General features: G+C 42.8%; 32 non-coding genes and 3 pseudogenes across 32 annotated transcripts; all 35 read right to left on the bottom strand.

Annotated features, from left to right (window-relative positions):
- Window positions 1-2,300: 2,300 nt before the first annotated feature.
- LOC138407992 (5S ribosomal RNA) lies at window positions 2,301-2,419 on the bottom strand. Its single transcript, XR_011241310.1, has one exon. It is a non-coding gene; the product is annotated as a 5S ribosomal RNA (ribosomal RNA).
- A 490-nt stretch (window positions 2,420-2,909) lies between these two features.
- Window positions 2,910-3,028, bottom strand: LOC138408429 (5S ribosomal RNA). Its single transcript, XR_011241748.1, has one exon. It is a non-coding gene; the product is annotated as a 5S ribosomal RNA (ribosomal RNA).
- Window positions 3,029-3,518: 490 nt separating this feature from the next.
- Window positions 3,519-3,637, bottom strand: LOC138407991 (5S ribosomal RNA). Its single transcript, XR_011241309.1, has one exon. It is a non-coding gene; the product is annotated as a 5S ribosomal RNA (ribosomal RNA).
- Window positions 3,638-4,127: 490 nt separating this feature from the next.
- Window positions 4,128-4,246, bottom strand: LOC138408428 (5S ribosomal RNA). The gene has a single exon (XR_011241747.1). It is a non-coding gene; the product is annotated as a 5S ribosomal RNA (ribosomal RNA).
- Window positions 4,247-4,736: 490 nt separating this feature from the next.
- On the bottom strand, window positions 4,737-4,855 carry LOC138407990 (5S ribosomal RNA). The gene has a single exon (XR_011241308.1). It is a non-coding gene; the product is annotated as a 5S ribosomal RNA (ribosomal RNA).
- A 490-nt stretch (window positions 4,856-5,345) lies between these two features.
- LOC138408427 (5S ribosomal RNA) lies at window positions 5,346-5,464 on the bottom strand. The gene has a single exon (XR_011241746.1). It is a non-coding gene; the product is annotated as a 5S ribosomal RNA (ribosomal RNA).
- Window positions 5,465-5,954: 490 nt separating this feature from the next.
- Window positions 5,955-6,073, bottom strand: LOC138407988 (5S ribosomal RNA). Its single transcript, XR_011241306.1, has one exon. It is a non-coding gene; the product is annotated as a 5S ribosomal RNA (ribosomal RNA).
- A 490-nt stretch (window positions 6,074-6,563) lies between these two features.
- On the bottom strand, window positions 6,564-6,682 carry LOC138408426 (5S ribosomal RNA). The gene has a single exon (XR_011241745.1). It is a non-coding gene; the product is annotated as a 5S ribosomal RNA (ribosomal RNA).
- Window positions 6,683-7,172: 490 nt separating this feature from the next.
- LOC138407987 (5S ribosomal RNA) lies at window positions 7,173-7,291 on the bottom strand. The gene has a single exon (XR_011241305.1). It is a non-coding gene; the product is annotated as a 5S ribosomal RNA (ribosomal RNA).
- A 490-nt stretch (window positions 7,292-7,781) lies between these two features.
- Window positions 7,782-7,900, bottom strand: LOC138407986 (5S ribosomal RNA). Its single transcript, XR_011241304.1, has one exon. It is a non-coding gene; the product is annotated as a 5S ribosomal RNA (ribosomal RNA).
- Window positions 7,901-8,390: 490 nt separating this feature from the next.
- On the bottom strand, window positions 8,391-8,509 carry LOC138409164 (5S ribosomal RNA). The gene has a single exon (XR_011242484.1). It is a non-coding gene; the product is annotated as a 5S ribosomal RNA (ribosomal RNA).
- Window positions 8,510-8,999: 490 nt separating this feature from the next.
- On the bottom strand, window positions 9,000-9,118 carry LOC138407985 (5S ribosomal RNA). Its single transcript, XR_011241303.1, has one exon. It is a non-coding gene; the product is annotated as a 5S ribosomal RNA (ribosomal RNA).
- A 490-nt stretch (window positions 9,119-9,608) lies between these two features.
- LOC138409522 (5S ribosomal RNA) lies at window positions 9,609-9,717 on the bottom strand (annotated as a pseudogene).
- Window positions 9,718-10,207: 490 nt separating this feature from the next.
- LOC138407984 (5S ribosomal RNA) lies at window positions 10,208-10,326 on the bottom strand. Its single transcript, XR_011241302.1, has one exon. It is a non-coding gene; the product is annotated as a 5S ribosomal RNA (ribosomal RNA).
- Window positions 10,327-10,816: 490 nt separating this feature from the next.
- On the bottom strand, window positions 10,817-10,935 carry LOC138408425 (5S ribosomal RNA). The gene has a single exon (XR_011241744.1). It is a non-coding gene; the product is annotated as a 5S ribosomal RNA (ribosomal RNA).
- A 490-nt stretch (window positions 10,936-11,425) lies between these two features.
- LOC138407983 (5S ribosomal RNA) lies at window positions 11,426-11,544 on the bottom strand. The gene has a single exon (XR_011241301.1). It is a non-coding gene; the product is annotated as a 5S ribosomal RNA (ribosomal RNA).
- A 490-nt stretch (window positions 11,545-12,034) lies between these two features.
- Window positions 12,035-12,153, bottom strand: LOC138407982 (5S ribosomal RNA). The gene has a single exon (XR_011241300.1). It is a non-coding gene; the product is annotated as a 5S ribosomal RNA (ribosomal RNA).
- Window positions 12,154-12,643: 490 nt separating this feature from the next.
- LOC138409093 (5S ribosomal RNA) lies at window positions 12,644-12,762 on the bottom strand. Its single transcript, XR_011242414.1, has one exon. It is a non-coding gene; the product is annotated as a 5S ribosomal RNA (ribosomal RNA).
- Window positions 12,763-13,252: 490 nt separating this feature from the next.
- On the bottom strand, window positions 13,253-13,371 carry LOC138407981 (5S ribosomal RNA). The gene has a single exon (XR_011241299.1). It is a non-coding gene; the product is annotated as a 5S ribosomal RNA (ribosomal RNA).
- A 490-nt stretch (window positions 13,372-13,861) lies between these two features.
- On the bottom strand, window positions 13,862-13,980 carry LOC138408423 (5S ribosomal RNA). The gene has a single exon (XR_011241742.1). It is a non-coding gene; the product is annotated as a 5S ribosomal RNA (ribosomal RNA).
- A 490-nt stretch (window positions 13,981-14,470) lies between these two features.
- Window positions 14,471-14,589, bottom strand: LOC138407980 (5S ribosomal RNA). The gene has a single exon (XR_011241298.1). It is a non-coding gene; the product is annotated as a 5S ribosomal RNA (ribosomal RNA).
- Window positions 14,590-15,079: 490 nt separating this feature from the next.
- On the bottom strand, window positions 15,080-15,198 carry LOC138407979 (5S ribosomal RNA). Its single transcript, XR_011241297.1, has one exon. It is a non-coding gene; the product is annotated as a 5S ribosomal RNA (ribosomal RNA).
- Window positions 15,199-15,688: 490 nt separating this feature from the next.
- On the bottom strand, window positions 15,689-15,807 carry LOC138409091 (5S ribosomal RNA). Its single transcript, XR_011242412.1, has one exon. It is a non-coding gene; the product is annotated as a 5S ribosomal RNA (ribosomal RNA).
- Window positions 15,808-16,297: 490 nt separating this feature from the next.
- On the bottom strand, window positions 16,298-16,416 carry LOC138407977 (5S ribosomal RNA). Its single transcript, XR_011241295.1, has one exon. It is a non-coding gene; the product is annotated as a 5S ribosomal RNA (ribosomal RNA).
- Window positions 16,417-16,906: 490 nt separating this feature from the next.
- On the bottom strand, window positions 16,907-17,025 carry LOC138408422 (5S ribosomal RNA). Its single transcript, XR_011241741.1, has one exon. It is a non-coding gene; the product is annotated as a 5S ribosomal RNA (ribosomal RNA).
- Window positions 17,026-17,515: 490 nt separating this feature from the next.
- LOC138409161 (5S ribosomal RNA) lies at window positions 17,516-17,633 on the bottom strand. Its single transcript, XR_011242481.1, has one exon. It is a non-coding gene; the product is annotated as a 5S ribosomal RNA (ribosomal RNA).
- A 490-nt stretch (window positions 17,634-18,123) lies between these two features.
- Window positions 18,124-18,242, bottom strand: LOC138408421 (5S ribosomal RNA). The gene has a single exon (XR_011241740.1). It is a non-coding gene; the product is annotated as a 5S ribosomal RNA (ribosomal RNA).
- A 490-nt stretch (window positions 18,243-18,732) lies between these two features.
- On the bottom strand, window positions 18,733-18,851 carry LOC138407976 (5S ribosomal RNA). Its single transcript, XR_011241294.1, has one exon. It is a non-coding gene; the product is annotated as a 5S ribosomal RNA (ribosomal RNA).
- A 490-nt stretch (window positions 18,852-19,341) lies between these two features.
- Window positions 19,342-19,460, bottom strand: LOC138407975 (5S ribosomal RNA). Its single transcript, XR_011241293.1, has one exon. It is a non-coding gene; the product is annotated as a 5S ribosomal RNA (ribosomal RNA).
- A 490-nt stretch (window positions 19,461-19,950) lies between these two features.
- LOC138407974 (5S ribosomal RNA) lies at window positions 19,951-20,069 on the bottom strand. The gene has a single exon (XR_011241292.1). It is a non-coding gene; the product is annotated as a 5S ribosomal RNA (ribosomal RNA).
- A 490-nt stretch (window positions 20,070-20,559) lies between these two features.
- LOC138407973 (5S ribosomal RNA) lies at window positions 20,560-20,678 on the bottom strand. Its single transcript, XR_011241291.1, has one exon. It is a non-coding gene; the product is annotated as a 5S ribosomal RNA (ribosomal RNA).
- Window positions 20,679-21,168: 490 nt separating this feature from the next.
- On the bottom strand, window positions 21,169-21,277 carry LOC138409672 (5S ribosomal RNA; annotated as a pseudogene).
- Window positions 21,278-21,767: 490 nt separating this feature from the next.
- LOC138407972 (5S ribosomal RNA) lies at window positions 21,768-21,886 on the bottom strand. Its single transcript, XR_011241290.1, has one exon. It is a non-coding gene; the product is annotated as a 5S ribosomal RNA (ribosomal RNA).
- Window positions 21,887-22,376: 490 nt separating this feature from the next.
- LOC138408396 (5S ribosomal RNA) lies at window positions 22,377-22,495 on the bottom strand. The gene has a single exon (XR_011241715.1). It is a non-coding gene; the product is annotated as a 5S ribosomal RNA (ribosomal RNA).
- A 490-nt stretch (window positions 22,496-22,985) lies between these two features.
- The window catches only part of LOC138409521 (5S ribosomal RNA), a 109-nt pseudogene continuing 16 nt past the window's right edge, over window positions 22,986-23,078 (bottom strand).

The raw sequence follows: 23,078 nt of genomic DNA, 5'->3' as shown, positions 1-23,078 counted from the left end.
TTTCTTTACTTCAATCATGCATCTTTCATCCCAGTGTGTCTCTTGGATACATATTATATCATACTCACTCAGGTTATATATGTGTTGTCTTTTCCACCTTTTGTTCAGCCCTCTTGCGTTTATCGTTAAGATCGTTATCATAAGTATTGTTATGTTCATTTGTTTTTGCTTTTGCTTTTCTTGTACTGTCTCTGTTGCCTCTGAGGGTTTTGTCTCTTTCTTAGTTGCATTATTTGGGTCATTAAGTCCATGTCCATGTCTTGATCATTTGTTTTCTTATCTGCTTCCTCTCCTTCTATGTGTGTTTGTGCTTTCTTCTCTCCGCTCACTCCGTCCTTTTCCGCTGCAGCCTCGTTCTCCTTCACCGCTGTTGCGTTCACCGCTGCTATCTTCATCACCGCTGTTGCCACCGTCACCGCCGTTGTCACCGTCTTCGCTTCCTTCTCCGTCTCCGCTGCTGTCTGCTTCGTCGCTTCTGACTCCGTCGCCGCTGTTGTCACCTTCTCCGTCGTTGTCACCGTCCCCGTTGTCGTCACCGTCCCCGTTGTCTTCTCTTTCTCCGCTGCTGTCTCGTTCACCGCTGCTAACTCCGTCCCCGCTGCTCCCTTCGTCTCCGCCGCTGACATCATGATCGCCTCTGTCATCTCCATCTCCTCCGCTGCTCCGCGCTCCCCGTCGCTGCCATCCGAGTCCTCACTCCCCGCCTCTCCCTCGCTTTCTTCCTCCTCCGTGTCTCCTTCTATTCCTTCTATCTCCATGGTGTTCTCTTTCCCGTCTTTGGGTCCGTTCTTTTCTCTTGTCCTGTCCATTTGGCTTCCGCATTCCCTTGCGTAGTGCCCCTGAACTCCGCATCTGTGACACTGAAACTCTGGGCACTCTCTCAGGATGTGCCCTGGCTGCATGCACATCCTGCAGACTTTTGTTTGTTTGTCGTGAATTACTCTGAAATACTCCGTTCCGAGGGCTGTGTTAAATTTTGTTGAGTATGGGAGGGACTGGATCTCGTCATTAAACTTCACTTTAAGGAATCGTGTCCCGTCTGCCACTTGTGTCCCCGGCCACATCCGTCTCCTTACTGCTGTGACTGGTGTCACTCCCCATCCACGCAGCTTCTCCATTATTTCCTTGTCCTCTATGTAGTATGGTATGTTCAGGAAGGAGACCACCAACTCGTCGTTGCAGAGCTCTCTAGCGTGGACTCTTGTCTCCCCAATCCTGAATCCCTCCATCAGCCTCTCCTTCCCTTTTGGATGGCTCATTGTCATCTCGTGTTTCCTGGGATTTATGTATCGGCATGCCACCAGTCCTCCGCACAGCTCGCGCACGCACCGCATCAGCGTCATGGTGCTTACTTCCTCCTCTCCTTCTGTTTCTACACTCACGGTGAGTTTCTTCCCGTCCCTCTCCGTGTCGTTTAATTCTCTGTTCTTCTTTCCTTCATTTTCTTGTCCGCTGTCTGTCTCATTCATCGTTTTTCCGTTCCGTGTTGTCGCCGTGAGGTCCGTCATGATTTTTTTTTTTTTTTAAACATAAAGCGCTCCAAAGTGGAGGATTAGAAGAGGGAGGGGGAAAACAAACTTAAATAGATTCCCCCAGACAGTGCGACACTGTTGGGGGGGGGTATCTCTCAGTCCTTTGCTGTATTTTAATTCTATTATCTCATTTAAATGTTCAGTAGATAGAGAAAAAAAGGGGGAAAAAAGGAGAGCGGAGCTGAGTCACCCGTGGTGCTCAACGTCCGTCGATTTCAAAAAAGATACCTGCTGATCCGTCACGCATGCGCTGTGTTCAGGGTGGTATGGCCGTAAGCGATTAACTCCACCCACAATACCTCCTTTATACATGTGAATCATCACCATCATCAATGGTTCTTCTGTTGCTTTGCAACCATAGCATCTTGAGGTGTGGGTGGGCGGGAGGGTCAATTGTTCCAAAATCAATCTCAAGGTGCAATTTTGTCATATCGTTGCAAGAAAAAAATCATTACAATTTTCAAAAATGACCTTCAGCAATATTGTCAGTGTTTCATATCTAGTTGTTTCCCTGATGCAGAGTAAACTCCCTGCTCTTTCATCGCTCTCTCCAAATAAGACAATTTGAAAATGATATGTTAATAAAACATGAATAAAGTAGTGTTTTGATTAGAAACAAATCTGATGAATGCTCACTTTCACCTTTCAGTGATGATGTTAGGGTTCCATATTCTTTTTTCCTTAGATGAACAGTCTTTCCTGCTCTTTCCAAGAGGTGTCTCCTCTGAAGCAGCAGCAACAGCGCCCTCTGCAAAGAAAAGTCTAAAAAGCTTACAGCACCTGGTATTCCCAGGCGGTCTCCCATTCAAGTACTAACCAGGCCCGACCCTGCTTAGCTTCCGAGATCGGACGAGATCGGGCGTGTTCAGGGTGGTATGGCCGTAAGCGATTAACTCCACCCACAATACCTCCTTTATACATGTGAATCATCACCATCATCAATGGTTCTTCTGTTGCTTTGCAACCATAGCATCTTGAGGTGTGGGTGGGCGGGAGGGTCAATTGTTCCAAAATCAATCTCAAGGTGCAATTTTGTCATATCGTTGCAAGAAAAAAATCATTACAATTTTCAAAAATGACCTTCAGCAATATTGTCAGTGTTTCATATCCAGTTGTTTCCCTGATGCAGAGTAAACTCCCTGCTCTTTCATCGCTCTCTCCAAATAAGACAGTTTGAAAATGATATGTTAATAAAACATGAATAAAGTAGTGTTTTGATTAGAAACAAATCTGATGAATGCTCACTTTCACCTTTAAGGGATGATGTGAGGGTTCCATATTCTTTTTTCCTTTGATGAACAGTCTTTCCTGCTCTTTCCAAGAGGTGTCTCCTCTGAAGCAGCAGCAACAGCGCCCTCTGCAAAGAAAAGTCTAAAAAACTTACAGCACCTGGTATTCCCAGGCGGTCTCCCATTCAAGTACTAACCAGGCCCGACCCTGCTTAGCTTCCGAGATCGGACGAGATCGGGCGTGTTCAGGGTGGTATGGCCGTAAGCGATTAACTCCACCCACAATACCTCCTTTATACATGTGAATCATCACCATCATCAATGGTTCTTCTGTTGCTTTGCAACCATAGCATCTTGAGGTGTGGGTGGGCGGGAGGGTCAATTGTTCCAAAATCAATCTCAAGGTGCAATTTTGGCATATCGTTGCAAGAAAAAAATCATTACAATTTTCAAAAATGACCTTCAGCAATATTGTCAGTGTTTCATATCCAGTTGTTTCCCTGATGCAGAGTAAACTCCCTGCTCTTTCATCGCTCTCTCCAAATAAGACAATTTGAAAATGATATGTTAATAAAACATGAATAAAGTAGTGTTTTGATTAGAAACAAATCTGATGAATGCTCACTTTCACCTTTCAGTGATGATGTTAGGGTTCCATATTCTTTTTTCCTTAGATGAACAGTCTTTCCTGCTCTTTCCAAGAGGTGTCTCCTCTGAAGCAGCAGCAACAGCGCCCTCTGCAAAGAAAAGTCTAAAAAGCTTACAGCACCTGGTATTCCCAGGCGGTCTCCCATTCAAGTACTAACCAGGCCCGACCCTGCTTAGCTTCCGAGATCGGACGAGATCGGGCGTGTTCAGGGTGGTATGGCCGTAAGCGATTAACTCCACCCACAATACCTCCTTTATACATGTGAATCATCACCATCATCAATGGTTCTTCTGTTGCTTTGCAACCATAGCATCTTGAGGTGTGGGTGGGCGGGAGGGTCAATTGTTCCAAAATCAATCTCAAGGTGCAATTTTGTCATATCGTTGCAAGAAAAAAATCATTACAATTTTCAAAAATGACCTTCAGCAATATTGTCAGTGTTTCATATCCAGTTGTTTCCCTGATGCAGAGTAAACTCCCTGCTCTTTCATCGCTCTCTCCAAATAAGACAGTTTGAAAATGATATGTTAATAAAACATGAATAAAGTAGTGTTTTGATTAGAAACAAATCTGATGAATGCTCACTTTCACCTTTAAGGGATGATGTGAGGGTTCCATATTCTTTTTTCCTTTGATGAACAGTCTTTCCTGCTCTTTCCAAGAGGTGTCTCCTCTGAAGCAGCAGCAACAGCGCCCTCTGCAAAGAAAAGTCTAAAAAACTTACAGCACCTGGTATTCCCAGGCGGTCTCCCATTCAAGTACTAACCAGGCCCGACCCTGCTTAGCTTCCGAGATCGGACGAGATCGGGCGTGTTCAGGGTGGTATGGCCGTAAGCGATTAACTCCACCCACAATACCTCCTTTATACATGTGAATCATCACCATCATCAATGGTTCTTCTGTTGCTTTGCAACCATAGCATCTTGAGGTGTGGGTGGGCGGGAGGGTCAATTGTTCCAAAATCAATCTCAAGGTGCAATTTTGGCATATCGTTGCAAGAAAAAAATCATTACAATTTTCAAAAATGACCTTCAGCAATATTGTCAGTGTTTCATATCCAGTTGTTTCCCTGATGCAGAGTAAACTCCCTGCTCTTTCATCGCTCTCTCCAAATAAGACAATTTGAAAATGATATGTTAATAAAACATGAATAAAGTAGTGTTTTGATTAGAAACAAATCTGATGAATGCTCACTTTCACCTTTCAGTGATGATGTGAGGGTTCCATATTCTTTTTTCCTTTGATGAACAGTCTTTCCTGCTCTTTCCAAGAGGTGTCTCCTCTGAAGCAGCAGCAACAGCGCACTCTGCAAAGAAAAGTCTAAAAAGCTTACAGCACCTGGTATTCCCAGGCGGTCTCCCATTCAAGTACTAACCAGGCCCGACCCTGCTTAGCTTCCGAGATCGGACGAGATCGGGCGTGTTCAGGGTGGTATGGCCGTAAGCGATTAACTCCACCCACAATACCTCCTTTATACATGTGAATCATCACCATCATCAATGGTTCTTCTGTTGCTTTGCAACCATAGCATCTTGAGGTGTGGGTGGGCGGGAGGGTCAATTGTTCCAAAATCAATCTCAAGGTGCAATTTTGTCATATCGTTGCAAGAAAAAAATCATTACAATTTTCAAAAATGACCTTCAGCAATATTGTCAGTGTTTCATATCCAGTTGTTTCCCTGATGCAGAGTAAACTCCCTGCTCTTTCATCGCTCTCTCCAAATAAGACAGTTTGAAAATGATATGTTAATAAAACATGAATAAAGTAGTGTTTTGATTAGAAACAAATCTGATGAATGCTCACTTTCACCTTTAAGGGATGATGTGAGGGTTCCATATTCTTTTTTCCTTTGATGAACAGTCTTTCCTGCTCTTTCCAAGAGGTGTCTCCTCTGAAGCAGCAGCAACAGCGCCCTCTGCAAAGAAAAGTCTAAAAAACTTACAGCACCTGGTATTCCCAGGCGGTCTCCCATTCAAGTACTAACCAGGCCCGACCCTGCTTAGCTTCCGAGATCGGACGAGATCGGGCGTGTTCAGGGTGGTATGGCCGTAAGCGATTAACTCCACCCACAATACCTCCTTTATACATGTGAATCATCACCATCATCAATGGTTCTTCTGTTGCTTTGCAACCATAGCATCTTGAGGTGTGGGTGGGCGGGAGGGTCAATTGTTCCAAAATCAATCTCAAGGTGCAATTTTGGCATATCGTTGCAAGAAAAAAATCATTACAATTTTCAAAAATGACCTTCAGCAATATTGTCAGTGTTTCATATCCAGTTGTTTCCCTGATGCAGAGTAAACTCCCTGCTCTTTCATCGCTCTCTCCAAATAAGACAATTTGAAAATGATATGTTAATAAAACATGAATAAAGTAGTGTTTTGATTAGAAACAAATCTGATGAATGCTCACTTTCACCTTTCAGTGATGATGTTAGGGTTCCATATTCTTTTTTCCTTAGATGAACAGTCTTTCCTGCTCTTTCCAAGAGGTGTCTCCTCTGAAGCAGCAGCAACAGCGCCCTCTGCAAAGAAAAGTCTAAAAAGCTTACAGCACCTGGTATTCCCAGGCGGTCTCCCATTCAAGTACTAACCAGGCCCGACCCTGCTTAGCTTCCGAGATCGGACGAGATCGGGCGTGTTCAGGGTGGTATGGCCGTAAGCGATTAACTCCACCCACAATACCTCCTTTATACATGTGAATCATCACCATCATCAATGGTTCTTCTGTTGCTTTGCAACCATAGCATCTTGAGGTGTGGGTGGGCGGGAGGGTCAATTGTTCCAAAATCAATCTCAAGGTGCAATTTTGTCATATCGTTGCAAGAAAAAAATCATTACAATTTTCAAAAATGACCTTCAGCAATATTGTCAGTGTTTCATATCCAGTTGTTTCCCTGATGCAGAGTAAACTCCCTGCTCTTTCATCGCTCTCTCCAAATAAGACAGTTTGAAAATGATATGTTAATAAAACATGAATAAAGTAGTGTTTTGATTAGAAACAAATCTGATGAATGCTCACTTTCACCTTTAAGGGATGATGTGAGGGTTCCATATTCTTTTTTCCTTTGATGAACAGTCTTTCCTGCTCTTTCCAAGAGGTGTCTCCTCTGAAGCAGCAGCAACAGCGCCCTCTGCAAAGAAAAGTCTAAAAAACTTACAGCACCTGGTATTCCCAGGCGGTCTCCCATTCAAGTACTAACCAGGCCCGACCCTGCTTAGCTTCCGAGATCGGACGAGATCGGGCGTGTTCAGGGTGGTATGGCCGTAAGCGATTAACTCCACCCACAATACCTCCTTTATACATGTGAATCATCACCATCATCAATGGTTCTTCTGTTGCTTTGCAACCATAGCATCTTGAGGTGTGGGTGGGCGGGAGGGTCAATTGTTCCAAAATCAATCTCAAGGTGCAATTTTGGCATATCGTTGCAAGAAAAAAATCATTACAATTTTCAAAAATGACCTTCAGCAATATTGTCAGTGTTTCATATCCAGTTGTTTCCCTGATGCAGAGTAAACTCCCTGCTCTTTCATCGCTCTCTCCAAATAAGACAATTTGAAAATGATATGTTAATAAAACATGAATAAAGTAGTGTTTTGATTAGAAACAAATCTGATGAATGCTCACTTTCACCTTTCAGTGATGATGTGAGGGTTCCATATTCTTTTTTCCTTTGATGAACAGTCTTTCCTGCTCTTTCCAAGAGGTGTCTCCTCTGAAGCAGCAGCAACAGCGCACTCTGCAAAGAAAAGTCTAAAAAGCTTACAGCACCTGGTATTCCCAGGCGGTCTCCCATTCAAGTACTAACCAGGCCCGACCCTGCTTAGCTTCCGAGATCGGACGAGATCGGGCGTGTTCAGGGTGGTATGGCCGTAAGCGATTAACTCCACCCACAATACCTCCTTTATACATGTGAATCATCACCATCATCAATGGTTCTTCTGTTGCTTTGCAACCATAGCATCTTGAGGTGTGGGTGGGCGGGAGGGTCAATTGTTCCAAAATCAATCTCAAGGTGCAATTTTGTCATATCGTTGCAAGAAAAAAATCATTACAATTTTCAAAAATGACCTTCAGCAATATTGTCAGTGTTTCATATCCAGTTGTTTCCCTGATGCAGAGTAAACTCCCTGCTCTTTCATCGCTCTCTCCAAATAAGACAATTTGAAAATGATATGTTAATAAAACATGAATAAAGTAGTGTTTTGATTAGAAACAAATCTGATGAATGCTCACTTTCACCTTTCAGTGATGATGTGAGGGTTCCATATTCTTTTTTCCTTTGATGAACAGTCTTTCCTGCTCTTTCCAAGAGGTGTCTCCTCTGAAGCAGCAGCAACAGCGCCCTCTGCAAAGAAAAGTCTAAAAAGCTTACAGCACCTGGTATTCCCAGGCGGTCTCCCATTCAAGTACTAACCAGGCCCGACCCTGCTTAGCTTCCGAGATCGGACGAGATCGGGCGTGTTCAGGGTGGTATGGCCGTAAGCGATTAACTCCACCCACAATACCTCCTTTATACATGTGAATCATCACCATCATCAATGGTTCTTCTGTTGCTTTGCAACCATAGCATCTTGAGGTGTGGGTGGGCGGGAGGGTCAATTGTTCCAAAATCAATCTCAAGGTACAATTTTGGCATATCGTTGCAAGAAAAAAATCATTACAATTTTCAAAAATGACCTTCAGCAATATTGTCAGTGTTTCATATCCAGTTGTTTCCCTGATGCAGAGTAAACTCCCTGCTCTTTCATCGCTCTCTCCAAATAAGACAGTTTGAAAATGATATGTTAATAAAACATGAATAAAGTAGTGTTTTGATTAGAAACAAATCTGATGAATGCTCACTTTCACCTTTCAGTGATGATGTGAGGGTTCCATATTCTTTTTTCCTTTGATGAACAGTCTTTCCTGCTCTTTCCAAGAGGTGTCTCCTCTGAAGCAGCAGCAACAGCGCCCTCTGCAAAGAAAAGTCTAAAAAACTTACAGCACCTGGTATTCCCAGGCGGTCTCCGATTCAAGTACTAACCAGGCCCGACCCTGCTTAGCTTCCGAGATCGGACGAGATCGGGCGTGTTCAGGGTGGTATGGCCGTAAGCGATTAACTCCACCCACAATACCTCCTTTATACATGTGAATCATCACCATCATCAATGGTTCTTCTGTTGCTTTGCAACCATAGCATCTTGAGGTGTGGGTGGGCGGGAGGGTCAATTGTTCCAAAATCAATCTCAAGGTGCAATTTTGGCATATCGTTGCAAGAAAAAAATCATTACAATTTTCAAAAATGACCTTCAGCAATATTGTCAGTGTTTCATATCCAGTTGTTTCCCTGATGCAGAGTAAACTCCCTGCTCTTTCATCGCTCTCTCCAAATAAGACAATTTGAAAATGATATGTTAATAAAACATGAATAAAGTAGTGTTTTGATTAGAAACAAATCTGATGAATGCTCACTTTCACCTTTCAGTGATGATGTGAGGGTTCCATATTCTTTTTTCCTTTGATGAACAGTCTTTCCTGCTCTTTCCAAGAGGTGTCTCCTCTGAAGCAGCAGCAACAGCGCACTCTGCAAAGAAAAGTCTAAAAAGCTTACAGCACCTGGTATTCCCAGGCGGTCTCCCATTCAAGTACTAACCAGGCCCGACCCTGCTTAGCTTCCGAGATCGGACGAGATCGGGCGTGTTCAGGGTGGTATGGCCGTAAGCGATTAACTCCACCCACAATACCTCCTTTATACATGTGAATCATCACCATCATCAATGGTTCTTCTGTTGCTTTGCAACCATAGCATCTTGAGGTGTGGGTGGGCGGGAGGGTCAATTGTTCCAAAATCAATCTCAAGGTGCAATTTTGTCATATCGTTGCAAGAAAAAAATCATTACAATTTTCAAAAATGACCTTCAGCAATATTGTCAGTGTTTCATATCCAGTTGTTTCCCTGATGCAGAGTAAACTCCCTGCTCTTTCATCGCTCTCTCCAAATAAGACAATTTGAAAATGATATGTTAATAAAACATGAATAAAGTAGTGTTTTGATTAGAAACAAATCTGATGAATGCTCACTTTCACCTTTCAGTGATGATGTGAGGGTTCCATATTCTTTTTTCCTTTGATGAACAGTCTTTCCTGCTCTTTCCAAGAGGTGTCTCCTCTGAAGCAGCAGCAACAGCGCCCTCTGCAAAGAAAAGTCTAAAAAGCTTACAGCACCTGGTATTCCCAGGCGGTCTCCCATTCAAGTACTAACCAGGCCCGACCCTGCTTAGCTTCCGAGATCGGGCGTGTTCAGGGTGGTATGGCCGTAAGCGATTAACTCCACCCACAATACCTCCTTTATACATGTGAATCATCACCATCATCAATGGTTCTTCTGTTGCTTTGCAACCATAGCATCTTGAGGTGTGGGTGGGCGGGAGGGTCAATTGTTCCAAAATCAATCTCAAGGTGCAATTTTGTCATATCGTTGCAAGAAAAAAATCATTACAATTTTCAAAAATGACCTTCAGCAATATTGTCAGTGTTTCATATCCAGTTGTTTCCCTGATGCAGAGTAAACTCCCTGCTCTTTCATTGCTCTCTCCAAATAAGACAATTTGAAAATGATATGTTAATAAAACATGAATAAAGTAGTGTTTTGATTAGAAACAAATCTGATGAATGCTCACTTTCACCTTTCAGTGATGATGTGAGGGTTCCATATTCTTTTTTCCTTTGATGAACAGTCTTTCCTGCTCTTTCCAAGAGGTGTCTCCTCTGAAGCAGCAGCAACAGCGCCCTCTGCAAAGAAAAGTCTAAAAAGCTTACAGCACCTGGTATTCCCAGGCGGTCTCCCATTCAAGTACTAACCAGGCCCGACCCTGCTTAGCTTCCGAGATCGGACGAGATCGGGCGTGTTCAGGGTGGTATGGCCGTAAGCGATTAACTCCACCCACAATACCTCCTTTATACATGTGAATCATCACCATCATCAATGGTTCTTCTGTTGCTTTGCAACCATAGCATCTTGAGGTGTGGGTGGGCGGGAGGGTCAATTGTTCCAAAATCAATCTCAAGGTGCAATTTTGGCATATCGTTGCAAGAAAAAAATCATTACAATTTTCAAAAATGACCTTCAGCAATATTGTCAGTGTTTCATATCCAGTTGTTTCCCTGATGCAGAGTAAACTCCCTGCTCTTTCATCGCTCTCTCCAAATAAGACAGTTTGAAAATGATATGTTAATAAAACATGAATAAAGTAGTGTTTTGATTAGAAACAAATCTGATGAATGCTCACTTTCACCTTTCAGTGATGATGTGAGGGTTCCATATTCTTTTTTCCTTTGATGAACAGTCTTTCCTGCTCTTTCCAAGAGGTGTCTCCTCTGAAGCAGCAGCAACAGCGCCCTCTGCAAAGAAAAGTCTAAAAAACTTACAGCACCTGGTATTCCCAGGCGGTCTCCCATTCAAGTACTAACCAGGCCCGACCCTGCTTAGCTTCCGAGATCGGACGAGATCGGGCGTGTTCAGGGTGGTATGGCCGTAAGCGATTAACTCCACCCACAATACCTCCTTTATACATGTGAATCATCACCATCATCAATGGTTCTTCTGTTGCTTTGCAACCATAGCATCTTGAGGTGTGGGTGGGCGGGAGGGTCAATTGTTCCAAAATCAATCTCAAGGTGCAATTTTGTCATATCGTTGCAAGAAAAAAATCATTACAATTTTCAAAAATGACCTTCAGCAATATTGTCAGTGTTTCATATCCAGTTGTTTCCCTGATGCAGAGTAAACTCCCTGCTCTTTCATCCCTCTCTCCAAATAAGACAATTTGAAAATGATATGTTAATAAAACATGAATAAAGTAGTGTTTTGATTAGAAACAAATCTGATGAATGCTCACTTTCACCTTTCAGTGATGATGTGAGGGTTCCATATTCTTTTTTCCTTTGATGAACAGTCTTTCCTGCTCTTTCCAAGAGGTGTCTCCTCTGAAGCAGCAGCAACAGCGCCCTCTGCAAAGAAAAGTCTAAAAAGCTTACAGCACCTGGTATTCCCAGGCGGTCTCCCATTCAAGTACTAACCAGGCCCGACCCTGCTTAGCTTCCGAGATCGGACGAGATCGGGCGTGTTCAGGGTGGTATGGCCGTAAGCGATTAACTCCACCCACAATACCTCCTTTATACATGTGAATCATCACCATCATCAATGGTTCTTCTGTTGCTTTGCAACCATAGCATCTTGAGGTGTGGGTGGGCGGGAGGGTCAATTGTTCCAAAATCAATCTCAAGGTGCAATTTTGGCATATCGTTGCAAGAAAAAAATCATTACAATTTTCAAAAATGACCTTCAGCAATATTGTCAGTGTTTCATATCCAGTTGTTTCCCTGATGCAGAGTAAACTCCCTGCTCTTTCATCGCTCTCTCCAAATAAGACAATTTGAAAATGATATGTTAATAAAACATGAATAAAGTAGTGTTTTGATTAGAAACAAATCTGATGAATGCTCACTTTCACCTTTCAGTGATGATGTGAGGGTTCCATATTCTTTTTTCCTTTGATGAACAGTCTTTCCTGCTCTTTCCAAGAGGTGTCTCCTCTGAAGCAGCAGCAACAGCGCACTCTGCAAAGAAAAGTCTAAAAAGCTTACAGCACCTGGTATTCCCAGGCGGTCTCCCATTCAAGTACTAACCAGGCCCGACCCTGCTTAGCTTCCGAGATCGGACGAGATCGGGCGTGTTCAGGGTGGTATGGCCGTAAGCGATTAACTCCACCCACAATACCTCCTTTATACATGTGAATCATCACCATCATCAATGGTTCTTCTGTTGCTTTGCAACCATAGCATCTTGAGGTGTGGGTGGGCGGGAGGGTCAATTGTTCCAAAATCAATCTCAAGGTGCAATTTTGTCATATCGTTGCAAGAAAAAAATCATTACAATTTTCAAAAATGACCTTCAGCAATATTGTCAGTGTTTCATATCCAGTTGTTTCCCTGATGCAGAGTAAACTCCCTGCTCTTTCATCGCTCTCTCCAAATAAGACAATTTGAAAATGATATGTTAATAAAACATGAATAAAGTAGTGTTTTGATTAGAAACAAATCTGATGAATGCTCACTTTCACCTTTCAGTGATGATGTGAGGGTTCCATATTCTTTTTTCCTTTGATGAACAGTCTTTCCTGATCTTTCCAAGAGGTGTCTCCTCTGAAGCAGCAGCAACAGCGCCCTCTGCAAAGAAAAGTCTAAAAAGCTTACAGCACCTGGTATTCCCAGGCGGTCTCCGATTCAAGTACTAACCAGGCCCGACCCTGCTTAGCTTCCGAGATCGGACGAGATCGGGCGTGTTCAGGGTGGTATGGCCGTAAGCGATTAACTCCACCCACAATACCTCCTTTATACATGTGAATCATCACCATCATCAATGGTTCTTCTGTTGCTTTGCAACCATAGCATCTTGAGGTGTGGGTGGGCGGGAGGGTCAATTGTTCCAAAATCAATCTCAAGGTGCAATTTTGTCATATCGTTGCAAGAAAAAAATCATTACAATTTTCAAAAATGACCTTCAGCAATATTGTCAGTGTTTCATATCCAGTTGTTTCCCTGATGCAGAGTAAACTCCCTGCTCTTTCATTGCTCTCTCCAAATAAGACAATTTGAAAATGATATGTTAATAAAACATGAATAAAGTAGTGTTTTGATTAGAAACAAATCTGATGAATGCTCACTTTCACCTTTCAGTGATGATGTGAGGGTTCCATATTCTTTTTTCCTTTGATGAACAGTCTTTCCTGCTCTTTCCAAGAGGTGTCTCCTCTGAAGCAGCAGCAACAGCGCCCTCTGCAAAGAAAAGTCTAAAAAGCTTACAGCACCTGGTATTCCCAGGCGGTCTCCCATTCAAGTACTAACCAGGCCCGACCCTGCTTAGCTTCCGAGATCGGACGAGATCGGGCGTGTTCAGGGTGGTATGGCCGTAAGCGATTAACTCCACCCACAATACCTCCTTTATACATGTGAATCATCACCATCATCAATGGTTCTTCTGTTGCTTTGCAACCATAGCATCTTGAGGTGTGGGTGGGCGGGAGGGTCAATTGTTCCAAAATCAATCTCAAGGTGCAATTTTGGCATATCGTTGCAAGAAAAAAATCATTACAATTTTCAAAAATGACCTTCAGCAATATTGTCAGTGTTTCATATCCAGTTGTTTCCCTGATGCAGAGTAAACTCCCTGCTCTTTCATCGCTCTCTCCAAATAAGACAGTTTGAAAATGATATGTTAATAAAACATGAATAAAGTAGTGTTTTGATTAGAAACAAATCTGATGAATGCTCACTTTCACCTTTCAGTGATGATGTGAGGGTTCCATATTCTTTTTTCCTTTGATGAACAGTCTTTCCTGCTCTTTCCAAGAGGTGTCTCCTCTGAAGCAGCAGCAACAGCGCCCTCTGCAAAGAAAAGTCTAAAAAACTTACAGCACCTGGTATTCCCAGGCGGTCTCCCATTCAAGTACTAACCAGGCCCGACCCTGCTTAGCTTCCGAGATCGGACGAGATCGGGCGTGTTCAGGGTGGTATGGCCGTAAGCGATTAACTCCACCCACAATACCTCCTTTATACATGTGAATCATCACCATCATCAATGGTTCTTCTGTTGCTTTGCAACCATAGCATCTTGAGGTGTGGGTGGGCGGGAGGGTCAATTGTTCCAAAATCAATCTCAAGGTGCAATTTTGTCATATCGTTGCAAGAAAAAAATCATTACAATTTTCAAAAATGACCTTCAGCAATATTGTCAGTGTTTCATATCCAGTTGTTTCCCTGATGCAGAGTAAACTCCCTGCTCTTTCATCCCTCTCTCCAAATAAGACAATTTGAAAATGATATGTTAATAAAACATGAATAAAGTAGTGTTTTGATTAGAAACAAATCTGATGAATGCTCACTTTCACCTTTCAGTGATGATGTGAGGGTTCCATATTCTTTTTTCCTTTGATGAACAGTCTTTCCTGCTCTTTCCAAGAGGTGTCTCCTCTGAAGCAGCAGCAACAGCGCCCTCTGCAAAGAAAAGTCTAAAAAGCTTACAGCACCTGGTATTCCCAGGCGGTCTCCCATTCAAGTACTAACCAGGCCCGACCCTGCTTAGCTTCCGAGATCGGACGAGATCGGGCGTGTTCAGGGTGGTATGGCCGTAAGCGATTAACTCCACCCACAATACCTCCTTTATACATGTGAATCATCACCATCATCAATGGTTCTTCTGTTGCTTTGCAACCATAGCATCTTGAGGTGTGGGTGGGCGGGAGGGTCAATTGTTCCAAAATCAATCTCAAGGTGCAATTTTGGCATATCGTTGCAAGAAAAAAATCATTACAATTTTCAAAAATGACCTTCAGCAATATTGTCAGTGTTTCATATCCAGTTGTTTCCCTGATGCAGAGTAAACTCCCTGCTCTTTCATCGCTCTCTCCAAATAAGACAATTTGAAAATGATATGTTAATAAAACATGAATAAAGTAGTGTTTTGATTAGAAACAAATCTGATGAATGCTCACTTTCACCTTTCAGTGATGATGTGAGGGTTCCATATTCTTTTTTCCTTTGATGAACAGTCTTTCCTGCTCTTTCCAAGAGGTGTCTCCTCTGAAGCAGCAGCAACAGCGCACTCTGCAAAGAAAAGTCTAAAAAGCTTACAGCACCTGGTATTCCCAGGCGGTCTCCCATTCAAGTACTAACCAGGCCCGACCCTGCTTAGCTTCCGAGATCGGACGAGATCGGGCGTGTTCAGGGTGGTATGGCCGTAAGCGATTAACTCCACCCACAATACCTCCTTTATACATGTGAATCATCACCATCATCAATGGTTCTTCTGTTGCTTTGCAACCATAGCATCTTGAGGTGTGGGTGGGCGAGAGGGTCAATTGTTCCAAAATCAATCTCAAGGTGCAATTTTGTCATATCGTTGCAAGAAAAAAATCATTACAATTTTCAAAAATGACCTTCAGCAATATTGTCAGTGTTTCATATCCAGTTGTTTCCCTGATGCAGAGTAAACTCCCTGCTCTTTCATCGCTCTCTCCAAATAAGACAATTTGAAAATGATATGTTAATAAAACATGAATAAAGTAGTGTTTTGATTAGAAACAAATCTGATGAATGCTCACTTTCACCTTTCAGTGATGATGTGAGGGTTCCATATTCTTTTTTCCTTTGATGAACAGTCTTTCCTGATCTTTCCAAGAGGTGTCTCCTCTGAAGCAGCAGCAACAGCGCCCTCTGCAAAGAAAAGTCTAAAAAGCTTACAGCACCTGGTATTCCCAGGCGGTCTCCGATTCAAGTACTAACCAGGCCCGACCCTGCTTAGCTTCCGAGATCGGACGAGATCGGGCGTGTTCAGGGTGGTATGGCCGTAAGCGATTAACTCCACCCACAATACCTCCTTTATACATGTGAATCATCACCATCATCAATGGTTCTTCTGTTGCTTTGCAACCATAGCATCTTGAGGTGTGGGTGGGCGGGAGGGTCAATTGTTCCAAAATCAATCTCAAGGTGCAATTTTGTCATATCGTTGCAAGAAAAAAATCATTACAATTTTCAAAAATGACCTTCAGCAATATTGTCAGTGTTTCATATCCAGTTGTTTCCCTGATGCAGAGTAAACTCCCTGCTCTTTCATCGCTCTCTCCAAATAAGACAATTTGAAAATGATATGTTAATAAAACATGAATAAAGTAGTGTTTTGATTAGAAACAAATCTGATGAATGCTCACTTTCACCTTTCAGTGATGATGTGAGGGTTCCATATTCTTTTTTCCTTTGATGAACAGTCTTTCCTGCTCTTTCCAAGAGGTGTCTCCTCTGAAGCAGCAGCAACAGCGCCCTCTGCAAAGAAAAGTCTAAAAAGCTTACAGCACCTGGTATTCCCAGGCGGTCTCCCATTCAAGTACTAACCAGGCCCGACCCTGCTTAGCTTCCGAGATCGGACGAGATCGGGCGTGTTCAGGGTGGTATGGCCGTAAGCGATTAACTCCACCCACAATACCTCCTTTATACATGTGAATCATCACCATCATCAATGGTTCTTCTGTTGCTTTGCAACCATAGCATCTTGAGGTGTGGGTGGGCGGGAGGGTCAATTGTTCCAAAATCAATCTCAAGGTGCAATTTTGGCATATCGTTGCAAGAAAAAAATCATTACAATTTTCAAAAATGACCTTCAGCAATATTGTCAGTGTTTCATATCCAGTTGTTTCCCTGATGCAGAGTAAACTCCCTGCTCTTTCATCGCTCTCTCCAAATAAGACAGTTTGAAAATGATATGTTAATAAAACATGAATAAAGTAGTGTTTTGATTAGAAACAAATCTGATGAATGCTCACTTTCACCTTTCAGTGATGATGTGAGGGTTCCATATTCTTTTTTCCTTTGATGAACAGTCTTTCCTGCTCTTTCCAAGAGGTGTCTCCTCTGAAGCAGCAGCAACAGCACCCTCTGCAAAGAAAAGTCTAAAAAACTTACAGCACCTGGTATTCCCAGGCGGTCTCCCATTCAAGTACTAACCAGGCCCGACCCTGCTTAGCTTCCGAGATCGGACGAGATCGGGCGTGTTCAGGGTGGTATGGCCGTAAGCGATTAACTCCACCCACAATACCTCCTTTATACATGTGAATCATCACCGTCATCAATGGTTCTTCTGTTGCTTTGCAACCATAGCATCTTGAGGTGTGGGTGGGCGGGAGGGTCAATTGTTCCAAAATCAATCTCAAGGTGCAATTTTGGCATATCGTTGCAAGAAAAAAATCATTACAATTTTCAAAAATGACCTTCAGCAATATTGTCAGTGTTTCATATCCAGTTGTTTCCCTGATGCAGAGTAAACTCCCTGCTCTTTCATCGCTCTCTCCAAATAAGACAATTTGAAAATGATATGTTAATAAAACATGAATAAAGTAGTGTTTTGATTAGAAACAAATCTGATGAATGCTCACTTTCACCTTTCAGTGATGATGTGAGGGTTCCATATTCTTTTTTCCTTTGATGAACAGTCTTTCCTGCTCTTTCCAAGAGGTGTCTCCTCTGAAGCAGCAGCAACAGCGCCCTCTGCAAAGAAAAGTCTAAAAAGCTTACAGCACCTGGTATTCCCAGGCGTCTCCCATTCAAGTACTAACCAGGCCCGACCCTGCTTAGCTTCCGAGATCGGACGAGATCGGGCGTGTTCAGGGTGGTATGGCCGTAAGCGATTAACTCCACCCACAATACCTCCTTTATACATGTGAATCATCACCATCATCAATGGTTCTTCTGTTGCTTTGCAACCATAGCATCTTGAGGTGTGGGTGGGCGGGAGGGTCAATTGTTCCAAAATCAATCTCAAGGTGCAATTTTGGCATATCGTTGCAAGAAAAAAATCATTACAATTTTCAAAAATGACCTTCAGCAATATTGTCAGTGTTTCATATCCAGTTGTTTCCCTGATGCAGAGTAAACTCCCTGCTCTTTCATCGCTCTCTCCAAATAAGACAGTTTGAAAATGATATGTTAATAAAACATGAATAAAGTAGTGTTTTGATTAGAAACAAATCTGATGAATGCTCACTTTCACCTTTCAGTGATGATGTGAGGGTTCCATATTCTTTTTTCCTTTGATGAACAGTCTTTCCTGCTCTTTCCAAGAGGTGTCTCCTCTGAAGCAGCAGCAACAGCACCCTCTGCAAAGAAAAGTCTAAAAAACTTACAGCACCTGGTATTCCCAGGCGGTCTCCCATTCAAGTACTAACCAGGCCCGACCCTGCTTAGCTTCCGAGATCGGACGAGATCGGGCGTGTTCAGGGTGGTATGGCCGTAAGCGATTAACTCCACCCACAATACCTCCTTTATACATGTGAATCATCACCGTCATCAATGGTTCTTCTGTTGCTTTGCAACCATAGCATCTTGAGGTGTGGGTGGGCGGGAGGGTCAATTGTTCCAAAATCAATCTCAAGGTGCAATTTTGGCATATCGTTGCAAGAAAAAAATCATTACAATTTTCAAAAATGACCTTCAGCAATATTGTCAGTGTTTCATATCCAGTTGTTTCCCTGATGCAGAGTAAACTCCCTGCTCTTTCATCGCTCTCTCCAAATAAGACAATTTGAAAATGATATGTTAATAAAACATGAATAAAGTAGTGTTTTGATTAGAAACAAATCTGATGAATGCTCACTTTCACCTTTCAGTGATGATGTGAGGGTTCCATATTCTTTTTTCCTTTGATGAACAGTCTTTCCTGCTCTTTCCAAGAGGTGTCTCCTCTGAAGCAGCAGCAACAGCGCCCTCTGCAAAGAAAAGTCTAAAAAGCTTACAGCACCTGGTATTCCCAGGCGGTCTCCCATTCAAGTACTAACCAGGCCCGACCCTGCTTAGCTTCCGAGATCGGACGAGATCGGGCGTGTTCAGGGTGGTATGGCCGTAAGCGATTAACTCCACCCACTATACCTCCTTTATACATGTGAATCATCACCATCATCAATGGTTCTTCTGTTGCTTTGCAACCATAGCATCTTGAGGTGTGGGTGGGCGGGAGGGTCAATTGTTCCAAAATCAATCTCAAGGTGCAATTTTGGCATATCGTTGCAAGAAAAAAATCATTACAATTTTCAAAAATGACCTTCAGCAATATTGTCAGTGTTTCATATCCAGTTGTTTCCCTGATGCAGAGTAAACTCCCTGCTCTTTCATCGCTCTCTCCAAATAAGACAATTTGAAAATGATATGTTAATAAAACATGAATAAAGTAGTGTTTTGATTAGAAACAAATCTGATGAATGCTCACTTTCACCTTTCAGTGATGATGTGAGGGTTCCATATTCTTTTTTCCTTTGATGAACAGTCTTTCCTGCTCTTTCCAAGAGGTGTCTCCTCTGAAGCAGCAGCAACAGCGCCCTCTGCAAAGAAAAGTCTAAAAAGCTTACAGCACCTGGTATTCCCAGGCGGTCTCCCATTCAAGTACTAACCAGGCCCGACCCTGCTTAGCTTCCGAGATCGGACGAGATCGGGCGTGTTCAGGGTGGTATGGCCGTAAGCGATTAACTCCACCCACAATACCTCCTTTATACATGTGAATCATCACCATCATCAATGGTTCTTCTGTTGCTTTGCAACCATAGCATCTTGAGGTGTGGGTGGGCGGGAGGGTCAATTGTTCCAAAATCAATCTCAAGGTGCAATTTTGTCATATCGTTGCAAGAAAAAAATCATTACAATTTTCAAAAATGACCTTCAGCAATATTGTCAGTGTTTCATATCCAGTTGTTTCCCTGATGCAGAGTAAACTCCCTGCTCTTTCATCGCTCTCTCCAAATAAGACAATTTGAAAATGATATGTTAATAAAACATGAATAAAGTAGTGTTTTGATTAGAAACAAATCTGATGAATGCTCACTTTCACCTTTCAGTGATGATGTGAGGGTTCCATATTCTTTTTTCCTTTGATGAACAGTCTTTCCTGCTCTTTCCAAGAGGTGTCTCCTCTGAAGCAGCAGCAACAGCGCCCTCTGCAAAGAAAAGTCTAAAAAGCTTACAGCACCTGGTATTCCCAGGCGGTCTCCCATTCAAGTACTAACCAGGCCCGACCCTGCTTAGCTTCCGAGATCGGACGAGATCGGGCGTGTTCAGGGTGGTATGGCCGTAAGCGATTAACTCCACCCACAATACCTCCTTTATACATGTGAATCATCACCATCATCAATGGTTCTTCTGTTGCTTTGCAACCATAGCATCTTGAGGTGTGGGTGGGCGGGAGGGTCAATTGTTCCAAAATCAATCTCAAGGTGCAATTTTGGCATATCGTTGCAAGAAAAAAATCATTACAATTTTCAAAAATGACCTTCAGCAATATTGTCAGTGTTTCATATCCAGTTGTTTCCCTGATGCAGAGTAAACTCCCTGCTCTTTCATCGCTCTCTCCAAATAAGACAATTTGAAAATGATATGTTAATAAAACATGAATAAAGTAGTGTTTTGATTAGAAACAAATCTGATGAATGCTCACTTTCACCTTTCAGTGATGATGTGAGGGTTCCATATTCTTTTTTCCTTTGATGAACAGTCTTTCCTGCTCTTTCCAAGAGGTGTCTCCTCTGAAGCAGCAGCAACAGCGCCCTCTGCAAAGAAAAGTCTAAAAAGCTTACAGCACCTGGTATTCCCAGGCGGTCTCCCATTCAAGTACTAACCAGGCCCGACCCTGCTTAGCTTCCGAGATCGGACGAGATCGGGCGTGTTCAGGGTGGTATGGCCGTAAGCGATTAACTCCACCCACAATACCTCCTTTATACATGTGAATCATCACCATCATCAATGGTTCTTCTGTTGCTTTGCAACCATAGCATCTTGAGGTGTGGGTGGGCGGGAGGGTCAATTGTTCCAAAATCAATCTCAAGGTGCAATTTTGTCATATCGTTGCAAGAAAAAAATCATTACAATTTTCAAAAATGACCTTCAGCAATATTGTCAGTGTTTCATATCCAGTTGTTTCCCTGATGCAGAGTAAACTCCCTGCTCTTTCATCGCTCTCTCCAAATAAGACAATTTGAAAATGATATGTTAATAAAACATGAATAAAGTAGTGTTTTGATTAGAAACAAATCTGATGAATGCTCACTTTCACCTTTCAGTGATGATGTGAGGGTTCCATATTCTTTTTTCCTTTGATGAACAGTCTTTCCTGCTCTTTCCAAGAGGTGTCTCCTCTGAAGCAGCAGCAACAGCGCCCTCTGCAAAGAAAAGTCTAAAAAGCTTACAGCACCTGGTATTCCCAGGCGGTCTCCCATTCAAGTACTAACCAGGCCCGACCCTGCTTAGCTTCCGAGATCAGGCGTGTTCAGGGTGGTATGGCCGTAAGCGATTAACTCCACCCACAACACCTCCTTTATACATGTGAATCATCACCATCATCAATGGTTCTTCTGTTGCTTTGCAACCATAGCATCTTGAGGTGTGGGTGGGCGGGAGGGTCAATTGTTCCAAAATCAATCTCAAGGTGCAATTTTGTCATATCGTTGCAAGAAAAAAATCATTACAATTTTCAAAAATGACCTTCAGCAATATTGTCAGTGTTTCATATCCAGTTGTTTCCCTGATGCAGAGTAAACTCCCTGCTCTTTCATCGCTCTCTCCAAATAAGACAATTTGAAAATGATATGTTAATAAAACATGAATAAAGTAGTGTTTTGATTAGAAACAAATCTGATGAATGCTCACTTTCACCTTTCAGTGATGATGTGAGGGTTCCATATTCTTTTTTCCTTTGATGAACAGTCTTTCCTGCTCTTTCCAAGAGGTGTCTCCTCTGAAGCAGCAGCAACAGCGCCCTCTGCAAAGAAAAGTCTAAAAAGCTTACAGCACCTGGTATTCCCAGGCGGTCTCCCATTCAAGTACTAACCAGGCCCGACCCTGCTTAGCTTCCGAGATCGGACGAGATCGGGCGTGTTCAGGGTGGTATGGCCGTAAGCGGTTAACTCCACCCACAATACCTCCTTTATACATGTGAATCATCACCATCATCAATGGTTCTTCTGTTGCTTTGCAACCATAGCATCTTGAGGTGTGGGTGGGCGGGAGGGTCAATTGTTCCAAAATCAATCTCAAGGTGCAATTTTGTCATATCGTTGCAAGAAAAAAATCATTACAATTTTCAAAAATGACCTTCAGCAATATTGTCAGTGTTTCATATCCAGTTGTTTCCCTGATGCAGAGTAAACTCCCTGCTCTTTCATCGCTCTCTCCAAATAAGACAATTTGAAAATGATATGTTAATAAAACATGAATAAAGTAGTGTTTTGATTAGAAACAAATCTGATGAATGCTCACTTTCACCTTTCAGTGATGATGTGAGGGTTCCATATTCTTTTTTCCTTTGATGAACAGTCTTTCCTGCTCTTTCCAAGAGGTGTCTCCTCTGAAGCAGCAGCAACAGCGCCCTCTGCAAAGAAAAGTCTAAAAAGCTTACAGCACCTGGTATTCCCAGGCGGTCTCCCATTCAAGTACTAACCAGGCCCGACCCTGCTTAGCTGCCGAGATCGGACGAGATCGGGCGTGTTCAGGGTGGTATGGCCGTAAGCGATTAACTCCACCCACAATACCTCCTTTATACATGTGAATCATCACCATCATCAATGGTTCTTCTGTTGCTTTGCAACCATAGCATCTTGAGGTGTGGGTGGGCGGGAGGGTCAATTGTTCCAAAATCAATCTCAAGGTGCAATTTTGGCATATCGTTGCAAGAAAAAAATCATTACAATTTTCAAAAATGACCTTCAGCAATATTGTCAGTGTTTCATATCCAGTTGTTTCCCTGATGCAGAGTAAACTCCCTGCTCTTTCATCGCTCTCTCCAAATAAGACAATTTGAAAATGATATGTTAATAAAACATGAATAAAGTAGTGTTTTGATTAGAAACAAATCTGATGAATGCTCACTTTCACCTTTCAGTGATGATGTGAAGGTTCCATATTCTTTTTTCCTTTGATGAACAGTCTTTCCTGCTCTTTCCAAGAGGTGTCTCCTCTGAAGCAGCAGCAACAGCGCCCTCTGCAAAGAAAAGTCTAAAAAGCTTACAGCACCTGGTATTCCCAGGCGGTCTCCCATTCAAGTACTAACCAGGCCCGACCCTGCTTAGCTTCCGAGATCGGGCGTGTTCAGGG

This window comes from Paralichthys olivaceus, chromosome 5 (assembly GCF_024713975.1).
Source record: "Paralichthys olivaceus isolate ysfri-2021 chromosome 5, ASM2471397v2, whole genome shotgun sequence".
Lineage (NCBI taxonomy): Eukaryota > Metazoa > Chordata > Actinopteri > Pleuronectiformes > Paralichthyidae > Paralichthys > Paralichthys olivaceus.
Note: the sequence above shows the minus strand (reverse complement) of the source record. Positions and strands in the feature narration are given on the sequence as shown.